Source organism: Musca autumnalis, unplaced genomic scaffold (genome assembly GCF_047663935.1).
Source record: "Musca autumnalis isolate F117 unplaced genomic scaffold, ASM4766393v1 scaffold_1, whole genome shotgun sequence".
NCBI classification, from domain to species: Eukaryota; Metazoa; Arthropoda; class Insecta; order Diptera; family Muscidae; genus Musca; species Musca autumnalis.
In genome coordinates, this window is record NW_027411644.1 from 329,680,458 (window position 1) to 329,706,419 (window position 25,962).

Genomic DNA, 25,962 nt, shown 5'->3' on the forward strand with positions numbered 1-25,962 from the left:
TATATGAAGACAACAATAGATTTTATATTCTGGCCAGTTAACCAGCAAGGACAATGAGAGAAGCAAAAAACCAAACAAACTCTCACTGTTATTAAAGAACATAAGTACATTAAAACAATTATGGTGCTATTTTGTTTGTAATTCTGCTTGAGATTGAAAAAAAATATATTTATGAAACAGTTATTAAAACTGATAAAATGTAATATAGTCGAAAATGCGGTACCCTACATCCAGCTGGCTGTTTCTTGGAATTAAATTACCGTATTCAGTTACCTTATTCAATTATAAGAATGATAAGTCCTGCATCAACACTCCGCTTATTTAATCATCCATAACATTGTCCCCAATTAAATAGCAATGAACTCCGAGGTATGATTGAAGAAATAGTGGATTTTATGAATCAGGAGAACAAATAGATCGCGACTGTGCAGGAAACCAGCACAACTACAGTTCCAGAAGTGGAGGTAAATTATGTGTATTCCTCTTGCACAAGTCTCTTAGAAACATACCTATTCCGCTTGAGCAAGATTCTAGTGACGTAGGATGAATTGGAGTAGCATTCAAGTATAAAACTGCCGAGGAGGAAGTGCTTAACGTATACATCCCGCCGATTAAAAACTGTACTTCAGTTTCTAACGCTAACATTGTACTACTATAGGAAGACAATAACCTCTGGAAAAAGAATATTTCAATACATTGCATTCCGTCTTAGGTATTGCACTAGCAGAGAAGATACACTGCTTTACGTTTTTCTGGCAGTGTATTTTACCACCGTTGAAAATTTGATGTTTTCGCCCGGCCTGGGATTCGAATCGCAGACCTTATGAGTACAAGGCCGACGTGCTAGCAATTGCCCACGGTGGCTTCTGGGGAAATTGAAATTACGAAAATTCCCACAAAGCTGAATGTTGGTGGAGAGCTAGGTTTTGCCATATGCTAAAAGTCTCCATCGATCCCATGTGTAAAAAATGTTACTCTTGACCATTTGGTGAAAGGTTTTCGGAATTTCTCGTAAAACAAGTAAAGAATTATCAGTCGGCTTTGCCGACAGACATATACCCTCAGCCTTTGTGAATTAAAACGTTCATCTATTGACAATATCGAATAACGGCTACGCAACCAAAATCTTTTTCCCCAATACTTATGTATTAGGGAGGTTTTCAGATTTTGAGGACCTTTCTATGTTTGGATTAAAGCTCAAAACTGTTGGGGAGGATGTGCTTAAAGGAATAGACCGGAAGAGAATCTTATTTTGGGAGTCATTGCTTTCGATAGATATCGCGCCAATTTTTTCAGTTGGTCACCGTTTAACTTAGAGTTTTTTGACCACAATGTCAGGGAGCATAGACTTGTCCACGAAAAACATAATATATAATATCCAAAGATCCAAAGGATCTTCGAGCAGATCCTAAACTGCAATTAAACAAAATTTTTGAATTTTTTTAGGGGAGGTATCTTAATGAGAAATTTGGACAAAGTATTAGGAGATCCAAAGATTGGACCAAATCGGTTGCTCCGTTCAACAGAAATAGTTTGTACCATTTCAGTGGCAGATTTTGTAACTTTTGGGGGAGGTACCGGGAAGTGTGGACCGACAGTGCCCATTTTATACCCTCAGCCTTTAGGCTAACGACGGTATATATGTACACGTTGATACGACCAAAAATGTGGCTCATAGAAATAATGGTTTTAGACCCCAAGTATGTTTGGACGAAATTAGTTTCAGACAATTTGGAGTCGATTGAGCAATGTTCGTCCGATTGAGTCCATATTGAAACCTTATCTAAGTCTGGTACACATTTCAGGATGTGCAAGGTATGGACCAAATCGGTTACTCCCTTCAAGAGTTATCGTGCGCACAAATTTTCCGAACATTTTCCGGAAGGAGTGGACCGATATAGCCCATCTTCGAACTTAAACTAAGTTTGGTCAAAATATTACGAAAGCCAAAATTTGAACCGAATCGTTCGAGAGTTATCGTGCGTACCAGCCAGCTAGACAGACAGACGGACGAACATTGCTCAATCGACTCCAAATTGTCTGAAACGCATTTCGTCCAAACATACTTGGGGTCTAAAACCATTATTTCGATGAGGCACATTTTGCCCGTATGAAAGTGTATATACCCTCGTTAGCATAAATGCTGAGGGTATAAAAATTTTAGACGTTTCGGTTCGTTTATGTGGTTAAATTCTTCCAAATAACAAAAAATCACCGTTCTATCTATAGCGAAAACTTAATCGAAAATTTATTTGATTTCTTCTCATCTTGCGCTTGATTCTTCAAAAGAGCAAAATTTACTCAATGCATACGAATAAGGTGTCTTTAAAAAATGGCAAAAGATCATCTTAAAGAAGACTCGAATGTTGTTCATACATATTCAGCAAGAAGTCTAGTAGGATCAATATCACTTCTATTAAAGTCCAGTTGGTTTTCAGTACCATTTATCTTAAAGTATCACATGGTCTTTCTGTGAAGTCCAGCAGGTCCTTTCACAGACCAGTGAGTCTTCTATGAGATGTATAGTAAATCTTCTAGAAGATCTTTCCCAACAAGATGTGGGAAATGAAACCATTACTCCAAAGTGTGTAATAAACGATAAATTGACCCAAAAATGTTTCCGTTATGTATTTCGTAATCAACACAGAGATTAAAGGGGTTTGTTTTAGATTGTGGTCCTTTAACTGATTTAAATGTTTTTGATTTTACAAACTTTTGATAAATGTTGTACAAATTCTTGTCCGGAGTCGGAGTCGACCTTTTTTTCACGAGTCCGGCACAAAATTAAATTTTTTAGACTCTGACTCCGAAACCCTGATTACAATGGCACAATTTTTTCCCCTGCCGGCACATACTAAAACGGCTAGTGTGCAACATAATTCGCAAACTTTTTCAAAAATTTCTTCCAAACGCTAAGTTTTTAACGTAATTTTATATTTCGATTTCTCTATGAATCAGAAATTAGCTGCCTAAACATTTTGGTATATGCCCTACATTACGGTACCAACTAATAAATATATATATAAATATATTTTATATACGGCATAATTATTGTGTCTACTTCTTTTTTAGTCATAGGCGGAGTGTATATCTCCGTCGGCACAACTGACTGATACTTTCATACTTGTTGAAATTAAACTAAGTTTGGAAAAACGCAAGGAGTTGACATGTGTACATATATAGTCCATGTGGAAATTCATATTTTTGTATTATTGAACTATTCGTTATGAAGGTGTTCATTATAGAGAAACAAAACTGCAAATCGGAATTTAGTTTTGGTTGAAATCATCTAAAAAAGCTTCGATTCCATTCGCATAGAAGATAGCTTTAAGCCATTAAATGCAAACACTAAGTTATTGCAGCGTTGTGCGGAAAACACAACTGAACCTAAACTGAAGTCAATTTGACATGACTTTTGTTATGAAGCATTTACGAGCGGAGTAGAAAATTTAATTTGTTTGTAACCCCACAAAACGAAACAACAGCAGTGTGTAAATAAGTAACAACAGCAACAACACATCCTTCACATTAAAGCTACTGGCGATGAAAGCCCCCCAGTCGCGGTATGGACCGAAAAAAAGCCAACAACAAATAGATGGATGACATATGAATGAATGAACGAATTAATGGGAGGGCTTGAGACGAAGGAATGGGATGGATATCACCATCACAATAATAACAGAGTAATATGAGATTCTTTATTTCATTTGGATTTCTGTTGAAGAATAATTTCATAAAAACAATGATAAGCAACAACGGAACCACACAAGAGTGATGACGGAAAATATGAGTGTGGGATATGTGATGGAATAACTAACTGGTGGGAAAACTAATTGATTTTTTCTACGACGGTTGTTGTTATATATCACAACGTATCTTTTGTAAACAACAATAACAGAACCATCAAATCATAATGACAATGACAGCTGTAACTGCCCCACTGTATACACTCATATAGAAATATAACGACAACAACAATAACAGCAATAACAAAACAATCACGAACAATTCATAGATGTCCTAAACTTAACCTCGACAAAGTAATAAACCATACTGCCTGCCATTCCAATAAGTTATGACCTATTAAAATATGGGGGAGAAAATTGATTATATCAATGTGACGAAGGTAGAGGAGTAGACGAGTCAACCGATGTACAAAATTGATGTTTTACTATAATAAAAACATTATCATTATATCAATCATAAATTTGCGAATGGAAGTAAAAGTCAAGTGTTTTTATACCAACACAGGAGCATCTTACAAATTAGGTTCAGCTATTTGGAAGATTTCGATTATGAGCAATTAGTAATAAATGTAAAAAAAGATACATTCCAAATATACACAGAGGATTGTATGTTGTTTATGTTGTAATATTTATTATTCGGCACATAATTTTTAGATTATAAGTAGATTAGCAATACGAATAAAAATTTTATATTTACAATTTGAATTTAAAATTTAATTTTTCCATGAAATTTTAATTCCAATAAATTTTGGAAAATTTGGATCTGTCTTTCTATTTGACTGACTGGTGTGAACCTTAACGCCAAACAAGAGATTTGGTCTCAATTTTGTACATCGTAATAATTCTTTCAAATTCGGATACAAATTCCAAAATGAACAATATTTGTCCACAACTGTTGTACCGCACAGCCAAAACTACTTACTTTACTCCTTACTAAATAATGAGTACGGTGAAACAAAGCGTGTGTGTCCGACTAAAAATCCGAGAGTGGTGTGTTCAACGCTCACCGTCGACACGCGAATTTTTTGTTAGCAAAATTACGAAGAGTTTTTTGTATGCGTGGCATTTTATAGTTTGTTGACTACAAATCAGAAGTTCGCATGATCAAATTCAGCAGAGAGCAAAATAAAACAATGTAAACGTATGGAGTGTGTTGAAATTGAAAACAAATTCCCCTTAAATGTTCTAAAAATAGGATATATGGTTTTTAGCTTATTATACCCTACACCACTATGTTGAAAGGGTATTATAAGTTTGCTTTGGTAAAAATTCATGTAACACCGCGAAATATTTGTTGGAGACCCCTAATGTGGTATACCAATCTTCATATCTCGGCGAGATAAAGCGATTTTGAGATGTGTGTCCGTCCGTCCGTCCTTCCGTGTGTCCGTCTGTCCATTATAAATTGTAATCAAACTCCAGGCCACAATTATGGACCGATCGTCACTAAATTTTGTATGGAGGTCGGTTTCACATCAGAATAGATCGCTATTTTAATTGGTGATGATCGTGAAATATTTAGCGGGTGAAATGGACCAAAAACATAATTTTTATCCGATTTTGTAGCTACTCTGTAGGTCGCAATAATAGTCTGATCGCCTCGAAATTTTAAATAAGGTAAGAAAAAGCATGCAATTTGAGATGGCGATCAGATAATATTTAGAGGGTTAAATGGACCACAACTTTTGTGTGAAAATTGTGAAAATTTTTAATATACAGGTTATTTCTTTTCTCCTGGAAGAGACATTCCGGGAAAGTAAGGTATACTTGAAAGAGGAACGCATGACCTTTCTATTGATTTCAATTGTGTTGGTGTACATGATAAGATAACAGAGTTACAGCCTATTATACCCAGTTATTTGTTTGTAGTGTTATCAAAACACGCTAGAGTTCGCAATTATAGCTCAATAATCACGAAATTTTGCACGATGTAAAAGTTTAGGTAGAAGAAGATGCTTACAATTTTGGATGATGATCGGAAATTTTTTAGCGGGTGAAATGGGCCATTACTTTTGTATGAAAAATACAAAAATATATTTTTGGTCTATATTTTATTCCCTGTAGGGCAAATGCCGGCAAAGTAGACTACATATGGAAATAGAACTACTGATCTACCCCTGATGCAAATTGCAATCACGTTTCTGCTAGATAACGGGCCTACTGCTTAATATATAATGTGTTTTGTGTAGAGAACCACATCTTCCTATTCCCAGTTTTTGCATTATTGCAAATTACATGGTGCCCTAACGTTTTAATTGTCCAATTGGATTTTTATACATACAAACGATTCCCCAGCCAGGCAGAATCAAATTTTGCAACAGTGGCAAAATATCCTTTAGTAAGGTTCGGCCCCGTCCGACTATAGCCTTGGCTTACTTGTTTTTATTTTAATACCCCCCAGCAATTACGCTAATATAACGTATGTACACTTTCATACGGGCAAAATGTGCCTCAACCTTAGTTTAAGTTCGAAGATGAGCCATATTGGTCCACTCCTCCGGGTAACACATTGAAGGGAGTAACCAATTTGGTCCATACTTTGTACATCGTAATAGGTATCTCTACAGATCAGGTTCGAATATATGGTCTATATCCTCCACTCCTTCGAGTACCTCCCACACAAAATTTCGGAAAATTGCAGTTTTTGCAACAACCGGTATTCGATACCCCCATTACGACGGTACAAGTTGTTGCAAGTCCATACTTTCAGAGAAATGGTATGAAAGCTGTAAAAACCCGTTATGACACCATTTGAAATGGCTGGATGTGTAGTGGCGGATCAGCCGATTCGGTCCAAAATTTGGCCATCTTAATATTTTGCCTAATCTTAGTTTAAGTTCTAAGGTGGGAAACATCGGTCTACATCTTCGGGTACCTCTCCCACAAACGTTCGAAAACCGTGGCTAGAATGATAACTTTCGAAGGCAGTGACCGATTCGGTTTATATCGTATTATTTCTACGAGACATAGATCCGGTTCGAATATGGACTACATATGTCAACTGCTCCGGGTACCTCCCACAAAATTTTGGAGAACTGCAGTTTAAGAGCTGCTCTCGAATCCCTTTAATTTTTGTTGAAGCAACTTGTATTCACCGCGCCTATTACAGGTACAAATTTTTTCAGGGACAAGTCCATATTTCCTGAGAAAATGGCCCGTTAACTTGTAAAAAAACCCTAAGGCACCATGTGTAGTGGCTGGAGCGTACGGTAACTCTCGAACGGATCCACCGATTCGTTTCAAAATTTGGCCTTCGTAATATTTTGTACAAACATAGTTGGGAAATTTCGGACAACACAATCCCATAATTTCTCCACAAAAGTTCTAAATTCTTCACTAAAATTGTGCGCACGATACCTTTCGAAGGCAGTGGCCGATTTGGTCCAGACTTTGCACATCGTAAAATTTCCACCAGTCGTAGATCCCACACAAAATTGCACATACTTCCTAAAATAATGGTCACAAAGCTCAAAGAAACCAAGAAAAGGGAGAACCCGATTTGGCCCAAACGTTGTACATCGTACTCGTATTTTGTAGACGTCAGAAGTATCGTGTTTACTTCTATTCTTTAGGTTCGATGCAGAGATACGAGTACACCATCTGTCGGCAAAGCCGCCTTATACTTTTTTCAACTTCTAGTGGCCATATAATAATAAGTTTAAGAGTGCGACATGCCCTTTTTAAAATAATGGGTTAGTAGGGTGTTTTGTAAGTAGGTACGACTATTAAACAGTACTATAAAACCCCATTAATATTTTTTCCGGTTGGATCTGTCTTTGAAAAACTTAGTTCATACTTCTCCCTTACAGTTTGACATATTGCGTTAATATCAAGATTATGTTGTGTCCTCGGATAGTTTTGAAATGCTTAATACATGAAGGACTTGTGATTCCGAACATCCATATAATTCGTGAAAAACCTATGCTAACACTAATCAAATGTGTGCTCAAACTATAGATGCATAAGCCTGCTCCTTATTGCATATAAGATAGAAGCCTTAGACTGCCGTTCTAAGATATTCCAAGCCATGTCAGAATTTAGTATTACTGGAAAAAGCTCATTCGGCTTTATAAAATGACACTAACTGATATATGGTTAGGATGGTCGTAGAGAAAATCTGATTAGACAGAAACTCGTTTCATCACAAAATACAACGAATTAGGCCCAGAAGTTTTTGCATATTTTGCATATCGTGCATATTTTTTTATATATTTGCATAAAATTAGCGAATGCAAAAATATATACAAGGATTTGTCGTCTAAAAATTCCACCGAAATGTCTGAAATGTGGTATTAAGTCTTCGTTAGAGGTGTGAAACTTTACACCTGAAATTTGTCCGCACGTCTTCATATAGCCCCCATAGAACGGTACCTTCCGATTTCCGATATGTTGAAGGTTGTGACCTCAACATCACACTTAAATGGCGGACATTTTGTATAAAGTCTTCGTTGGGCGTATAAAACTTTCCACCTGAAATTTGTCAGTATAGGTCCACGTCTTCATATAGCTCCCATAGAACGGTACCTCCCGATTTTCGGTATTTTGAAAGTTGTAGCCTCAATACCTCACCGAAATGACTGAAATTTGGTATTTAGTCTTCGTTGGGGGTATAAAACTTTCCACCTGAAATTTCTCGATATGGGTCCACGTCTTCATATAGCCCCCATATAACGGTACCTCCGGATTTCTGGTATTTTAAAGGTTGTGGCCTCAATATCCCTCCGTAATGGGTGAAATTGGTATTAAGTCTTCCTTGGGGGTATAAAACTTTCCACCTGACATTTGTCGGTATAGGTCTACGTCTTCATATAGCCCCCATAGAACGATACTTTCCGATTTTCGGTATTTTGAAGGTTGAGGCTGTGGTTATACATTTCTCTATTTTATTGACTTTTCTGAAAAGAATTTTAAAAAGAAAAAATTGTACATACACACATTTTTGTACCTATTTTTGAAATATTTGTTGCATAAGAAAATATGTAAAATTCATACATTTTGCATATGCAAAAATTTATGCATTTTGCATAATGTTGCATATGTCATATGTTTCGATTGCAATTAAATCAGAAGTCAAAAATATGCCCAGTCCCAAAATTTGACATGAATCGGACCAAAAATAGGGGTTGCATAAAATTCCGCTGTCTACTGATATCCAATCCTCAGTTAAAAAGTAAAGAACATCTCTGAGAATTTTAGTATCAAAAGAGGTTTTAGACAAGGATACAATCTTTCTTGTGACCTCTTCAAGACCAAGTTGATAATATTTAAGCGTAATGCGTCCGCAGAAATCACACCAACTGTGAAAGTTCGTCTACCACGTTACCACCATAAACACAACAAACAGCATCAGTTGCGAAATAAGAAGAATAGTATTGGCCAACAGATCTCGTCAAACCAAACTAACTAATTTATTGTATTGATATTCAATTATTCTTATAGGTCAACTATGAACACAAAATACTAAATATGAAAGGTTTATTTTACTCTAATTTGTATCTGTGTGTATGTATTTTGCATCCATAATTGTGAGAATATTTATTCACATTACTTTAAATTTTCTGATCTGATTATTTTGTTATCTCGTTCAAATCTAGTTTAACGATTCAGCTTCACTTTACTATGTGTATTTATAAACTTTTCAATATTTATTGTATTATTATTCATATAAATCACAAAAACATTTGGATCCTAAGAACCTGTATCAAAATAGATCAACATTCTAGTTATGGAATAACAAACAAATTAAAATCGGAAAAGTTGTTGTTACCGCACTGCAGGTAACCAATAATTTTGTTTTAAACAAAACGTACGTACGTATTTTATTTTAAACGTAACTCAATGCCCTCATCAATTTGTTCATTTACCAACAGCAGAGGCTAGCGCCACCATTATAAAAATGTGGGAAACGTTTCTTGTTTAGACTTTCGACGGATACCTCCTGTGGTGGAGAAACAACAATAGACCACATACATCAAATAGTTGTCTAATAGCCCATCTAATTGTAGCGCCTTTGCTGGGTCACAGTTGGTAGAGTGATTTTTATGCGTATTACGCGGATATTTTCAGCTTACAAAAGAAAGACAAACAATTTTCCCGATTGTCGCCATTCCCAGCCAGCACTTGTTTAAATATTCAAGCAAAGGAATGGAATGTGCTGTGGTCATTGATTCCTTGTGCTAACAGAATGTCATAATTGTCAATGTCAGACATTGGGATATCTTTAGAATCGTTGTTGTTGTTGCGTGTTCTTGTTTTGTTGGAAGCCACAACATAAAGATAAATAAACAAAAATGGCCAGACAAGAAACAGAGATTTCGATAGCAAACTTTTTTATTGTTAGTTGTTGTTATTGGAATGTTTTGGTATTTAAAAATAGCTGCCCGTAAATGTAAACATGAATAAAATAAGAGACAACGAATCATAAGCCAAGATTTACGCAAATCCTTTAAGTCAATTAAAGTGACTAACAATTACAAAAGTTCTGCTTCAATGCATAGAAATGTATTTACGGGGTTCCGTTACTCCTGACAACAGGTGTTGCTGTTAATCCTCTTCCGCAATGTACATATGTACATACATTATGCTTTATATATGTATAAAGTTTTATAAATGTTACAAAATACTCAAAGACGGTCATTAGCACATTTAACACCAAGTCAATGATAATAAATATGGGTTAAAAAATTTCATGACCTTCCCCCATTCAAGCAGCCACATTTTAGGAAGCGGTAATAAATAATTGACTACAGGAGAATAAAATTGTATGTTGCGGATATTAACACATACATATGTTGATACACGTGTCATCATGGATATAAATACATACCCTGCAAACATTTTTCGAAATTTGAATCGCTTAACGGTAATCTGGGATTCGTGGGAAAGATCAATTCAATCGCGGAAGAGAGAACCTAAATATCTTCTGCTAATCCCCAACATAAAGTAAATGTTTGGGTTTTTTTGTTTTATTTGTTGTCTTTGAGTTTTACCCCCTTTTGTTTTCCTTTCGGCTTTGTTATAATTTTCAATTATTCCTCATGTTGTTGGTGTTTAGTTATACTGCTTCTTCATTCACTTTGTTGTCTTTCTAGTTATACTTGGCAAACCCGGACATGCGTTGTGTTTATCTCATAATATTATGCGTGACATTTATATCAAAGTTCTGTAGAAAGTTTATATGAGAATTATATACAGCCAAATCAAAAATGTCACTAACAATCATCTAATGCTCTTCCAGAAGAGTATTCTGTTATTCTCTAGGACGATAATTTGATAAATCTAAGAAAATGATGTAAACAATCATCTGTTGCTCTTCCAGAAGAGTATTCTGTTATTCACCAGGACGATCATTTCACAAATTTAAGAAAAAAAATTAAACAATCGTCAAATGATCGCCCTTTGGACACACAATTCCACATATTTGAGAAATGTTTGCAGGGTAAACGTACGTGTATATGTACAATAAACACGTGGATACTTTGTTGGATTTAAATGGCGGCTTGTAATTAGAAGAACATTTTCTCATCTATTACTTCTAGATATAAATAAATACGTTTCTAATTAACTTTCTTATTGTATGATATTGTGTATATGTATATGTTAGTGAAACTGTAAGTATTGAGGGATGTGTCCAAACATTCAAGTGAAGTACAATTGACAGTGTTTAAAACATAAGTGAATTACGGGATAAAAATATCCACTCTAAGCAGTTTTAAACAAATGAATTTTTCAGAGCAGATCCGAATATATGTTCTGATCAGGGTTTCGAAGTAGAGGTATTTTTGGCTCGACTATGACTCCAAACCAGTTTTCTTCACGACTCTGGCTCCGACTCCGGGTCGACTCCGAGGGTATAGGAATACCACTAAAGATAAATAAAATGCACACAAATGATAACTTGTTACTATATTTGGGCCCATATAGGCTAACCTGTTGGTTTTTCCTAACATATTTTTTAGAAAGGGCATTCGTTCGAATATAATATATATTTGTGTGGGCTTATCAAGAAAAACAAAGATTAGTCCTTCATCGAACGATTGTGTAACAAGTAAAAAAGTATCAGTCGGCTTTGCCGACAGAGATATACCCTCAGCCTGTGTATATTAAAACAATTTTTTCCCAAAATACGAATGTATTTAGGGGTTTTTAAAAATTTTGGGCGTTTGAACCGACAAAAATGTTGATTAGGATTAAAGATCAAAAGTTTTGCGGAGGAGATACTAAAAGAAATGGATCGACATTGACCGTTATGGAAGTGGATCTCCAGCCACAACATATGGTGCCATATGGGGGTTTTTACACTCTTCGGGCTGTTTGCTCAAGAAGTATGGACTTGCCCCTAAAAAAAACTTTAATCGTCGTAATTAAGGCAGCGAATGCAAGTTGCTTCAACAAAAATCAAAGTGATTCGATAGCAGGTCTTAAAGTGAACTTATCCGAAATTTTGTGTGGGAGGTACCGGATGGAGTGGACAAATATAGTCCATATTTGAATAGTAGATATATTAGGATGTGTAAAGTATGGACCAATTCGGCCACTTCCTTCAAGAGTTACCGTATGAACAAATTTTCCGAACATTTTTGAACTTTTGTGGGGTGGTACCTGAAGGAGTGGACCGATATGGCTTATCTTCAAACTTAAACTATGTTTGGACAAAATATTACTAAAGCCAAATTTTGGACCGCATCGGCAGATCCGTTCTAGAGTTATCTTGCGCTCCAACCACTACGCATGGTGTCATAGGGTTTTTTTTGCAACTTTCACGCTATTTTCTCAGGAAGTATGGACTTGAATACAAGTTGCTAAAACAAAAATCAGAGCGATTCGAGAGATGGCCCTAAACTTAACTTTTCCGAAATTTTGTATGGGAGGTACCCAAAAGAGTGGACCGATTGAGTCTATATTGAAACATTATCTAAGACTGGTACACATTTTACGATGGGCAAAGTATGGACCAAATCGGTTACTCCCTTCAAGAGTCATCGTGCGCACAAATGGTTAACAGCATTCCATGTCTATTCGTAGATGTTTAAAAAGTTATTGAATTTATTATTATTTTGCGGAAAATCAACAAATAATAAAAAAATGTTGAAGTAAATCCAAATTATCCTGTCCCAGAGTCCGTACAAACCCTCAAAAAATAAATTAAAAAATACATACGGAATCTAGATAATGCGTAGAAAAATATGATACCAAATTTATAGAGATTGGGTACATAAATTGCATATTATAGCAACAACAAAAGAGCAAAACTTATTGTTGGAAAATATTGTTGCAAATATATTTTTTTGGTTCGATTCGAAAAACTAGAAAAAAATATTTGGGATTTCTCCAACTATTTCGCTAAAATCCCATACAATAATTAATGTGTACTGCTAAAACTTCATCAAGAAATATGATTTATCATCGTGAAGGCTTATTAGCTTACTGTGATAACTTATAAGGATGGGAAATTAAGAGTAATATTGAAATTACAATCATTCAAAAAATATGGAAATTAAAAAGCCTATTATTTGCGAATTAGTTAAAATCAGTTGATGCGCATCCGTTTTTGGATACAGCGAATCAATCTCTTCCAATGTCTATGCATATTTCGATGTTTCACTCTGCGGTCAAAGTGTGCCGCCAGTTGCATCCCACAATGCAAAAAACATTAAAGTGGGTAAAAATCGCGCAATTTGCATACGATTTTGATGCCTCTATATACACATATTTCAAACAGATTCTTCGAGAACCGCGGATGTGCCTCCGCATTCTATATTTGGTAAAAACCCTATATTACTCGCGAATCTCTGTAATTTATGACACGCGTTTTCGCAAATATTGTAATCGCGTATAAAGGATTCCATTTACGTTAAAAAATTTAAAGAAAATCACGGTTCAGTACGCGGATTTGTCAAAATAAATTTTTGCTGATTTTCCTATTTTCAGGGTATCTACGAGGGCGGTTCGGAAACTTCTTAGCCTATCAATGAAAGAGAATAGTTAGTTTTCAAAAATATTTTTATTTTTGAATATAATCTCCTAAAACTTCAATACACTTAGTCCAACGCTTTTCTAGCAATTCTATCCCTTGATTAAAATAGTTTTCCTCAAGGTCTTCAAAATAGTGGTTTACAACTGTAATTGAGAACAAGTAAAATTCACTGGGAGCTAAATCAGGAGAACAAGGTGGGTGGTCAAGCAACTCGTACTTTAATTCGTTGATTTTAGCCATTGTTAAAACACTCTTGTGCGCTGGTGCGTTGTCTTGATGAAGAATTATTTTTTGTGTTGTAAGCCAGGACGTTTTTCTTGAATTTGTACATTTAATTTATCCAAAAGGTTGCAATAGTACTTGTTTTACCCTTCAATCAATCAATAAAATACCTTTGAAGTTCCAAAAAACCGTTGCCATAACCTTACCAGCCGATTGAATTGTTTTTGCCTTCTTTGGGGCCCTTCCTCCAGCTTCAGTCCATTGTATGGATTGTTCTTTTGTCTCTGGAGTATAGTGGTGGATCCATGTCTCATCAACAGTTATGAAACGACGCTTAAAATCCATTTTATTTCGCTTAAAACGATCCAAACAAGCTTGAGAAATGTTCATTCTTATGCGTTTTTGATCGACTGTTAACAAATGCGGCACCCATCTTGCAGAAAGCTGTTTCATCTGTAGTTCTTCATGCAAAATTAAATGGACTCGATCATTTGAGTAAAAACGCAAAAAATAGGGTTTTTTTTAAAAAATTCACTCGTCAAATATTCGCCTTTAGACTCCAATTACTAGGATGCTGTAAGGAGCACACTCATGAGATATGCATTAAACGACGTAAAATCACGAGTTTTATAATCCTATTATTAGTTTTGAATATTATCTTGTTGCGCGTCCGAATTATTAAAAAAATTCAAAAAAAAAAACCCGAAATTCTGGCTTCAAAATGTCAGCTTCAATTTTAGGTGGATGCAGTGGATATATCGAAAAATGATACACTAGTATCATATTGCCCATGAAGTATTATTTGAGTCTTTCTCTGGGAATATGTCTATAAAATGTAAGGTTAAGCCAGAAATCGGAAGGGAGCATAAAAAAACTTGTTGGCTTCAACCCATTTTTACCTATTTTTCTACATTGATGCCAACACAGCTTCCAAGTAAATTAATTTTAATGGTCGATATTATGGGATACCTCCTAAAACAATTCATTTTAAAGAATGTATATCATACTATATAGAATATGTTAACAGTTCGCGAATTCTGAATGGGTGAAACTCGGATTCATCGATTGTAAAACATTTTTGGTTTTCGCCATATACCCTCGTTAGCATAAATGCTGAGGGTATAAATATTAGATTTTGCGGAAATAATGGATAACAAATTCAAAATTTTAATTTTTGGCTTTAAAAACTGAAATACCTCTGCTACAAAAGTTGGTTTTGGTCCAAAAGTTTGTAACACATCGAAATAATGGTCGTAGACCTATAATTATATGTACCAAAATTCATGCCTCGACAGGCTGAGTCGATCTGGCTATGTGTCCGTCCGTCTGCCCATCTAAACCTTTTAATCACACTACAGGTCGCAATTTTGATTGGATCGTCACCAAATTTTGGGTGCAGTTTAGGGTCTGTGTTGAGAGGTGTTGAAAGAAAAAGCCAACGTTTTATTTCAAAGCAAATATATCCGCTTCTATTAGTGGTATGCCAAAAGCAAACCTGGCACATAGGTGGTCAAACAACGGACATATCCCAAATAGTTGCTAATTCGTCCTAACTTGTAATTTTTGTGATTTTGATTGTAATGACGAATATCATAGCTTTGTTCGGGGACCTTTCAAAATCAAAAGTAGAAAATCCAATTTTTCGATTTTTTGTATAATCAGGATATAGGTCGCAATATCGTACCGAAATTGTGGGTGTTAATGGAGGTCCTAGAGAAGGAAGCAGCCTACTGAGTTTGGTGATGCTCGGATAACATTCAGGGGTTGGAATGGAGAAAAAACGTATGTAGAGAAAATTCTAAGTTTTGTTCATATGCGAATATCTCCACTTCTAGTTGAAGACTCGTCAATAGAACAAGAAAAGATCTCTTTTAAACTGACGCAAAGTAGTTTGGCGTACGTGGTCAAAAACCGGAGATATCGCAAAAGTTGGTAATACATCCCATTTTTCCAATTTGTAATCACGCTACTTACTGGTCGAACTTTAAATCGGATCGTCACGGTGGCTTATGGGAGACCCAGAGAAAAGGAAGCATATTGAGTTTGGTGATGGTCGGATAATATTCAAGCACAAAAACTTATGTGAAGGAAAATTCAAAGTTTTATTTTTATGCGAATATCTCCACTTCTAATAGTGGTATTCCAAAAGCAAAAAAGCGAAGCCCGTCACATTTATAATGATGCGAAATATGTTTTTTATTTAAAATGTACTGACGAATATCACAGCGTTCCAACAAAAGTGACCTATATTAAGGAAGACATTCTGAGCTTTAAATTGGTAATTGGCGATGTAAAAAAAGGCGCTCACATATCCCAATTTGTGGAATTTAATTTCCAAGGTTGATATTTATGTTTCTGTTAAAATTTTTCCTAGGGGATGGCTTGATAATGAACCTAGACCCTCTGAGCTGTAAATTAAATTAAATTGTGGCATTAGTGGTAATATATCAGATTTATCGCAAAAGGCTCTAAGATATCCTAATTTTAATATTTTTAACTTTTTATTTTAATGACAAATGCCTATGCTTCTCTTTGGTGTATTAAAACATGTAAAATGTTTCAGTACCAAGAAGATTGTCGGCAGTAGTCAAAATAAAATTAGTTATGAATTATTTTCGTTCAGTTCGCCCTAAGTCATTTGTTTGTTAAAGGTCAGATAGGTCAAAACTTTAGTAAATTCCTAAAAACGGTTTATCAGCGAAAAAGCATATGCACAGGGTTTTTCACTTTTTTTGTAAATTCATCCGTCCGCCACAAACGACTGATGAGTGCGATTACATACGAATTGAGTATCCGACTTGGCGAGTACCCGATTTGGCACTTCGTAAAATTTCTTCCAAACATATATACAACAAGTTCCAATAATGGTCAACATCGAACAAAAATAGGACCACAAACACCTAAAAATTTAAGTTAAAAATTTCCAAAACTTCCTTTGCTACCTACAAAAATGCTGTTTATTTTTAAAAGTAGGGATCACTTCACCACTCATCTTACATATTTTATCTATGTTTCCCTTGTTTTTGTTTTTATTTTTACATGCATTTATTCTTACTTTGAAACCCCAGGGGCAAAATCTGAGATAAGGTTAGGAACAACATTTCAAATTAAAGTAATTTGTAATTAAGATACATATATTAAAATAGGCATTCCCGCTATGTTTTCAACTACATATTCACATACATACATACATACATATACCACAGTATTTTATATCAAATTAATTCTCTTGAGAAGAGCACCACATGGGAATTCCGAATTCTACGCATTTTACCATACAAAACTCTTTCGGAAAGAAGCAAATTCTATTCACTTAATAATCACATTCTTTATTTTATTGCCACCACCATAAAATTAATGATATTTTCCCAATTTATTTCAGATGGTCAACTTCATTTGTGATTATATTAATAATTTCATTAAAATTCAATAAACTTATTCTGTTCTCTATACTGTTGATTTGAAACTTACCAAAATTGCTTCGTAGTTTTCATCAACGTCAGCTGAAATTAAATAAAGAATACCAAAATATTTATTGGAATCAAAAATCATGTTAATTTGTTAACGAAAGTAATAAATTAGACGAATACAATAGGGTGGGGAAGAGGGATTTCTAACATCCTGGGAGTATTGTTAACATGTATTTTCTTTAGGCCCTTCCTTCGATATGTTTAGTTTTTCGCCCACACCAATAATTTATATTTATATTTAATATATTTATCCAAATTAATTAAAGAAATTTATTTTCATTTCAAAAGGTAAGACTATTTATGAAAAGTTAAAGTGGAATTTTCAGGCAGTCAATGTCTTCAACTTCTGCACTCCCCTCATAATGGCAATTAACAAATAAAGAGAAACATTGTTGACAGGTGATTGACCCTGCAACCGAGAAGGTTGTAAATTTAACAAAACTCTTTTCACACCAAACAGCAGTTTATAATATTTCAACGAGGTTTTGAAAAATTAAAATGTAAATGCAACGCTGTAATTAATACTACTGCGGCGTCTAAGAACTGACGTGGAGCATGCGTAGTAAAATTCTGTAGTAAAAATACTAAACCTGCAAAAAAGCTAACTAAAGTCATACATTTGCAAGCATAACAATGACAATAGCAAACAAAAGCAACATCAGCAAAATGCAAACAATCAGACTGGTGGCACTTAACGGCTAAAATTCAATTCTAATCTATTTGGGTCTGAGACACTAATGAGGGTAAGGTTGATTGTAGCCGCCGATGAATGCCGTCGCTGCTGGTGTTTTCCGTACCCCTTGCTGTTTGCTGTTGCTGTCGTCGCCGTTAGCTTTTACTTTAATTTCAAATGCGAAACATAAAAACCGCTGCGTTTAACACTCAATTACTAACATTGATTACATAATTATGCAAATATTCACACAAAGAAGCAATAAGCCAACAAACACAACACAACAAAAAAAAACAATTAAATTTCTACAACAACAAATGAAGAAAACAAAAAGAAAAAAACTACTAAACACACATATAAACAAACACCCACCCACCCACTATGACTGGTGTGCCTCCTCGCCAAGTTTAAGTAGGGAGAGCATAAGAAAGAATTACCAATCCACCTCCCTCCCTTAAAAAGAAAACAATTCGCCGAATGGCAAATGAATGAACAATAAGACTTGTAATGAATTATTGGGAAAGTTATTTTGTTAATGATATTCGCGTACGGATATTTGTTCTATTCGAGGTGTGATCATAATTTCTAGGGTTGCCTTTTCTGTGATCTGAATCATAGATTTTCGGTTGATTTGTCATTTCTAAAGTAAATTAGGCGGTATTAAATATGGGTCGATTGTTATTGATTGTGCTACTTTCCCAATTAGTAATTATCGTTCTTGACAGGCACACCCTGATGTTCAAACAAATAAATGATCGTTCACAGTGTTACAAATTCGTCAACTAGTAAGAAATCCTCTTATATGAGTCAAAGTCTGTGCACAGGAATATAAGTATTATTTGGAATAGAAGTCGTAAGCCCTACGAATGGAAATAAGGTAAAGTAAGGTGAGAAACATTTAATGACTCAATGTTCTACACTTGTTTCCATCCAAAAAGGAAGACATACATAGTTTCCCGTTAGATATTCCATACAGACATAGTTATGCCAGGACCCCTTAAAACCCCATAAAACGAATCGCTCCGTTTCTTTAAATTCTAAAACCACTGTGCCTTATCCCAAAGGATTACTATTTAAATTGGCAAACACTTGCTGATTTTTTGTTGAGGTTTCATTCCGATTGGATTTAATGTTTTCATAGTTTATCTGTACTGTTATTGTTGGTTTTGTTATTGATGTTGTTGTACTTACATTGTTTGCCATAGATTGTTTATTTTTTCGCCTAGCTTCAACGCCTGGGTATTGAAAAAGAAATGTGAAAGTCCTGCAAAAAACACCGGCAAGTCATAAAACAGAAAAACAATAGAGTGGGTGGTGGGGGTAGTGGGTGTTGTAGCTAGCAGGCAGTTCCTTTATGCCCGGTCTCTTGCCTATTTTATTTTCCCATATTCCCTATTTTAGTGCGTGATAATGTTTTGGTGTTATTTGTCTTCTTAACATCTCACAACAACAACAGCAACAAAAAAAAAAAAAAAACAACGACGATGGCAAAAAAAAACAAAATATCCACCAACAAAAAACGAGCTCTTCCAAATAAAAGAAGCGATTACGCACAGTAATTTTTATGATAGCCTTTCGTTTATTCGCCCATTTGTCCGTCCGTCTGCCCGTCCATCGATTCATTCATATGCCGGTATTTTTTATGGCCTATAGAACTGTCTTCAAAGAAAGTCAATACAATGGGAAACTCTTATCCAGTTGGCAGCGGTTTTTGTTTACATTTCAAAAGCAAATGAAACAATAATTAGGTGCTGGCAATAACGCAGCAGCTATTCGACCGACCATCTTTAAATTTATGCGAAAATGTTATGCGCTCATTGAAGGAAGAAAGGGCGGGAATGAGGCACACACCTTATTATGTTTGGCTATGCAAACAAAAGGAAAGTGGAAATGTGCGAAAGCTTAATAATAAATATTTTGATTGATAGTTGGGCGACTCATTTGCAGGGAAATTTTGACAAATTTGAATTATGTTGGGAGTGATTTTCCAATCCATCAATGCATACAAAGGACTTGGGTGATGAGAAATTGGAAGAAGAAAACAGAATTGAAAATTGTTTAAATAAACACAAGGACCATAACAATTTGTTGACCTGCAAACCCAATGTCCTTTTGGCGTTTTGATTTGCTAAGGAATACTGCCACCTCCTCGCGAATTTCCCATACCTCAAATGATCTGAAAATTGTGTAAACGTCTTGGGGGACATTAATGCTCATCATGAGTTGTGGCGTTTGGTCCTCGGAAAAGGCCAGAAGGATATAGTGCTGGCTGACCACATTTATAGCTCTAGCTTTTGCACGGTCAATGAGGCCACCCCTACCAGAATTAGCAGAGAGTGTCACAGTTCACCAAATATAACCATTGTGTCACCTGGTCTAACAATGGAGTCACCAGGCAACCCGTCGTTTCTCTTGGATCAGAGCATCTCCCCATACATATATCCATCAGCAGACTGCACGATTTCATTACCTGTGAACGCCGCACTTCCATCAATCATAGGAAACTAATTGGCCGAGATTCGGAGAGTTCACTAATCACTACTTCAGAGACCTGCCCAACACTTCTGATATTCGGATAGCAGCAAGGACGTTCCGAGACATCATCACTGCTGCAGCCGCTCGCCATATACCTACTCGCCTCTGCTGGGCGACGGGATTAGAAAATGAGCGTGATGGGCTTCATCGCGCCAAAGCCAGTGGCCCCAGCCAGAGAGCAGAAACTAGAAATTAAGCGGAACAAGTGAGTAAATCATCTGAAGTGTTGCAACATTGGTGTATTGTGGCCAACGGTTAAGTCACTTTCGAACCGTGAAAAGAAGAAAGATAGGGCCTCTGTCACGTTTGGCGACATTACGCTGACTGATCCAAAGAGGTGCCCAAGTTATATGAGCATCCCCGGAGTGACAGGGCAAAACTAAGAGTATTCCGTCGCATTAGATCTTTTCCTGTCGAGGATGAACCACCACAATGTACAATGTTGCGAATGTCATCAGGAACGCTAAACCATCCAAAGCATTGGGTCCTGATGGAATCTTCATGGTAATGCTGAAACAGCTGGATGTGCCGGTAATCGAGTATATCACTAAAGTTCTCAATCTGTGGCTAGCAACACACATCGTTCCCGAAGTCTGTAAATTGACAGGGAGGTTCCGCTACTGAAGCCAGACAAGACTACCAGCAAAGTTGAAGACCAATTTCGCTTTTGTCGCCATAGCCTTGAGGCTTTAATACATCCCAACGCATAATTAGCTATCCAGTTGCCGATCATCAGCATAGATTCCGTAAGAAGCACACCATAAGAACAGCGCTGCACGCCAACTCCACACATATTAGTCGAGGACTCACAGCAGGCCGTGTGATAGCACAGTGATGGTGGTACTTGAGTTTTCAAAAGCATTTGAGGACATCGAGCAGACAATCCTCCGGCCAAGTTTGAAACTTTGTGAACGCCAGCGCTACGTGGAATTCAAGTTCCGAGTTCCGTTGAGTGAAATAGGCAGCTCCCCAAGGTGGGGAGTCCCTGCACCTTTTTTCCACGCGAGGAATATGCAAATATCCGCCACTAAATCTACAACCAATCTGTTCACCACATGTTCGGCAGAGTTGAGAACAGAGTTATATGTCATTGTCGATGGTAGCAGAAATCCGAGCACAAACAACCCTAAAATTCTACGAGCCACATTTGACAGAATGTTCATGTCGTCTGTGCATGCCACAGCTAATCTGCGACAAACTGAGATGTAGGAACAAAGTCCCCAGCAATTGAGGTGCAGATAAATAAACCATATATATGTATAACGCACAATGGCATGCTTCCGTTGCAGTACTTGCACCGGTGTTACCGTGAGAGCCATCCTAATCACCATATGGTGGATAGGACCCCACCACCTAGCCATGCCAGGAGCTATCTTCATGATCTAGAAAGAGAGGTCCAACGATACAAGAGAAAACCCCTAGATCAACAAGCCTATCAAGTAGGATGCAGTTGCAGATGCCATAAACAATTATCGTGTGAATGCGGTCCTCGGAGAACACCGCCAAAGCAACCGCAGCTGAGAAGTTTTTTATTTTTGCCTTTTTAGGGTAAATGACATTTAATAGTGATATTTTTATTAATTAAGTTTTGGCTCAATTACGCTCGGGATGGTCAAATTAAATGCCGTCAGAATTCCTATAGGGCAACATCTGACAAACATGCGACAGAGGCCCGCACAACACACTGCACCTTTTCAACTGCCCTGCCAAACCGGTTGGGACAAACTGCTATGACCAGGCTATCCGTTCGCTGGTACTGTTGGTGCAACGAAGTTTTTCAGTAATATACAGCACTGTCGTATTTGTGAGTAGCGTTCCATTTAATGTCTGCTCTGTGATATCGAACATAAATCAAATTTAATATTCATAAAAGTGTAGTATTTTTACAGTGTATTTATCACCAAAAAGCAAATAAATTTTGCAATGATCACAAATCATAAAAATGTTGACAATGTATCATCATCAGGGCCAAAATAACTGAATTCGCGAAAGCAAATTACCGTTGCTGCATAGCTAACGATTGTCATCACATCGTAATTCACTAACGAAATTTGTCGAATAACTATAAATTTGTAATAAAATTGTGACAGTTTGTATTCCTTTTCCCATCAATCTAAACATTTTAAATCAAGCTTGAGGGTTGTTGTTGTTGTAATCACATTTTTAACTATTCAAACAACGTATTTGGCCAAAAAATAACAAATAACACCGCCAACAACAAGTTATGGCAACAGTCATAAAAGCTGCGACTCTAATTACACTGAGAGAAATATGAATGTACATAAAAACCTAAACCTAATCACTGACCACCAATCCCATTTTGGTTGAGCCCACAAAATTAAAAAGTTAGCGACTCTGTAAGGACAAGTAACTAAAATTGTTTTTTTATTTTGTTTTATAGATTTCATCCGTGGGACGTGTTGGAATCCAATTCCAAAACTGTGTGTCGTTTTAATTGAGTAATAAAAGTTGTTTTGGCAACACGTGTAAACAGACTAACCGACGAGACTCCATTTTAATTCGAATTGCTGTCTGTCACACTGCAATGAATAATAATTCATAACACCTTCCCGAGAACAACAATCAAAATTGTGTTAAAGTATTTTCTACACTCAATTAATGTGTGTTCTACAACATTGGCAATGGTAATACAGACGGCGTGAATTATAATGACTTAAACCAAAAAGGTATTTAAAAAAATACAATATTTAAGAGGACGGACCGGTATGGACTAAACTGATTTCTGTTCAATTGGTATTCTTATGACAAATGCCAGAATTACAGCTTTTTAATTTCACCAAATACGAAATTGTACCAAATTTAGTACCATTTAGTACTTTTCGTATACTTATAGTTCATATTTCCAAAGTCCCCTCCTTACTTCGACCCTGAACATCAGGATATCAAAGAATTCACTTTTGCTAGGAAGGATAAGGTTCCCTCTAGTTCAAAAGCAATAAAAGAACGGAGACAGCAAACGCTTCGCTTAACACAGATAAACCTACATCACTGCAAAGCGGTTGCTGCTGAACTTCTACTTGCTACTGGGCTACTGGGTTAAGCAACTATATATCACCTTCGACACAGCCAAAGGTTAGAACTTGTATAATCACTAAAAATAATATGAAACTAATTTATCTTTCTAATTTCAGCGGAGAAGATATCACGGCAGTAAAGATCGAAGGCAGTTATAATGTTCTCATCCATCCACATGCCATTTGAAAACCCTGACCAACCAGCCAAAGGTGTGGAGAGGCTCGTAAGGGAGATGTGGAGCTCATGCCTAATAATCCTAGGATGTGATGTCAATGTCCTCACCATTTCCAATGGGGTAGCAGCATCAAAAATGCCAAGGGTGAGTCCGTATTCGAGTTTGTTTTGAGACATAATCTTAAAAAATATGTAGCAGGGGTGGTAATGGGAGCACTTTTTAAAATAGAACGAGGAAGTAGGAAGTTATTGATATAACTCTCACCAACAAAGACGAATCCCTCATTATTGACTGGAAAGTGTCTATTGATAGCGCAGTGAATCATGTGACAAAGGACAGCAAGAGACCGCCTGCTCACTTACATTCCCAGGCAGAAGATGTCAACCGGTCTGATGGTCTAAAGATCTAGCAGATCTTAGGAAGATTAGCAGAAGGTTTTACAACAAACCTAATAAAACATAATCGACCTGAAATTAAGGTTAGGAATAATCACGGGTCACTGCAGAATAAGATCAATGCCACGCAAATTGGAAAAATACAAAACTATTGACTACTGCAGGTTGTTCGAAGATAAAGAGGAAACCGAAACAATCGAACAGTGCGAAACATGGTAGAATACACTTAGACAACCCTCTGCCAAGGGTCCAAAGTGGCTTAAGCGAGAACAAAATATGATATCATGAAATGACAAATTCTCTCTCTCTTTCTCTTACTTCTCTACACCTAAATCTTCAATATCTCTCTCAAATCTCTGTTGTACATACATACATATTATACATATTTCCTTCTTTTATTTTATACTTTACTTCGGGTAAAATGAACCTCATCGAAATAATGGGTTTAGACCTATGTTCACCAGCAACAACAAATTCAGCCGCTGCGTTTGCGTTGGGCACACACACGAGATTATCTATCCCTCTCTAGATAAACATCGTGTGCGTTAATTCATTGCTAAAACAAAGAAGATGATCTTTGGTGAGAGCAACGTTCAAACTCACCACAATTGAGATTGTGTGTGTTAACACAGACACGGCTCGCGAGCTCAGTGGTGATTAACACTGTTTTAGTTTCAGACAATTTTGAGTCGATTTAGCAACGTCTGTCTGGCTGGCTGGTACGCACGATAATTCCCGAACGACTAAACCTATTTGGTTCAACATTTGGCATACGGAATATTTTGTCTAAGTTCGTAGGTGCCTGAAGGAGTGGACAGATTTGGCTGTCCACTCCTTCAGGCACCTCCCCCACTAATGTTGAAAAACGTTAGGAAAAATTGTGCGCACGACAACTCTTGGAGGGAGTGACCGATTTGGTCCATACTTTGCACATCCTTATATTTCTACCAGAAACCAGGGTCGAATATGGACTATGTCGGTTCACTCCTTCGGGTACCTTCCACACTTAATTTTAGATAAGTTCAGTTTAATACCTCCTCGGGTCGCTGTTACTTTCGTTGTAACAAATTCGATTCGCTGCCCCCATTACGTCGGTACAAGTTTTTTTAGGAGCAAGTCCATACTTCCTGAGAAAAAGGACCGAAAAGTGTAAAAAATTCCTATGGCACCATCCCAATTTGGTCCATACTTTGCACATATTTCTGCGAATCTTAGATAAGTTCGAATACGGACTAAGCTCAAAATTTTTGTTTAAGTGCAGTTTAGGGTCCGTTCCAAGATCCTTTGGCAATATATACCGATGTAACTCCTTGTGCTCCTGTTTTCAGCGATATTGTATTTATAGTGGGCAAGTCCATGCTTCCTCACATAGTGATTCAAAACCTCTAAGTTATACGGTGACCAACTGAAATGACGAAAATAAATTACTCCCAAAATGACATCCACTTCCAAAATTTACTATGCCGATGCATTACTCTTCAGGCACCTCCTCCGCAACACTTTTGACCTTTAATACAAATACATTTTTGGAGATTCATACGTCCAAAAGGCCCACAAACTCTGAAAACACCCTAAATATGTATTATTGGCGAAAAGGATTACCGTGCAGCCGGTATTCGATTCGATATTGTCAATAGACGAAAGCTTAAATTCACACAGGCTGAAGGTAAACATATGTCTGTCGGCAAAGCTGACTGATACTTTTGTATTTGTTTTCTCTGTAACTTTATTTTT

At 36.4% G+C, this 25,962-nt stretch overlaps 1 protein-coding gene across 2 annotated transcripts in view; it reads right to left on the reverse strand.

Moving 5' to 3' along the window:
• The window catches only part of ETHR (ecdysis triggering hormone receptor), a 104,767-nt gene that overhangs the window by 69,527 nt on the left and 9,278 nt on the right, over positions 1-25,962 (reverse strand). For both annotated transcript variants that reach the window (XM_073963398.1, XM_073963397.1), the window contains exon 2: positions 17,416-17,447. The gene's annotated coding sequence lies outside the window, so the exon portion shown is untranslated. The remainder of the gene's footprint in view (positions 1-17,415; positions 17,448-25,962) is intronic.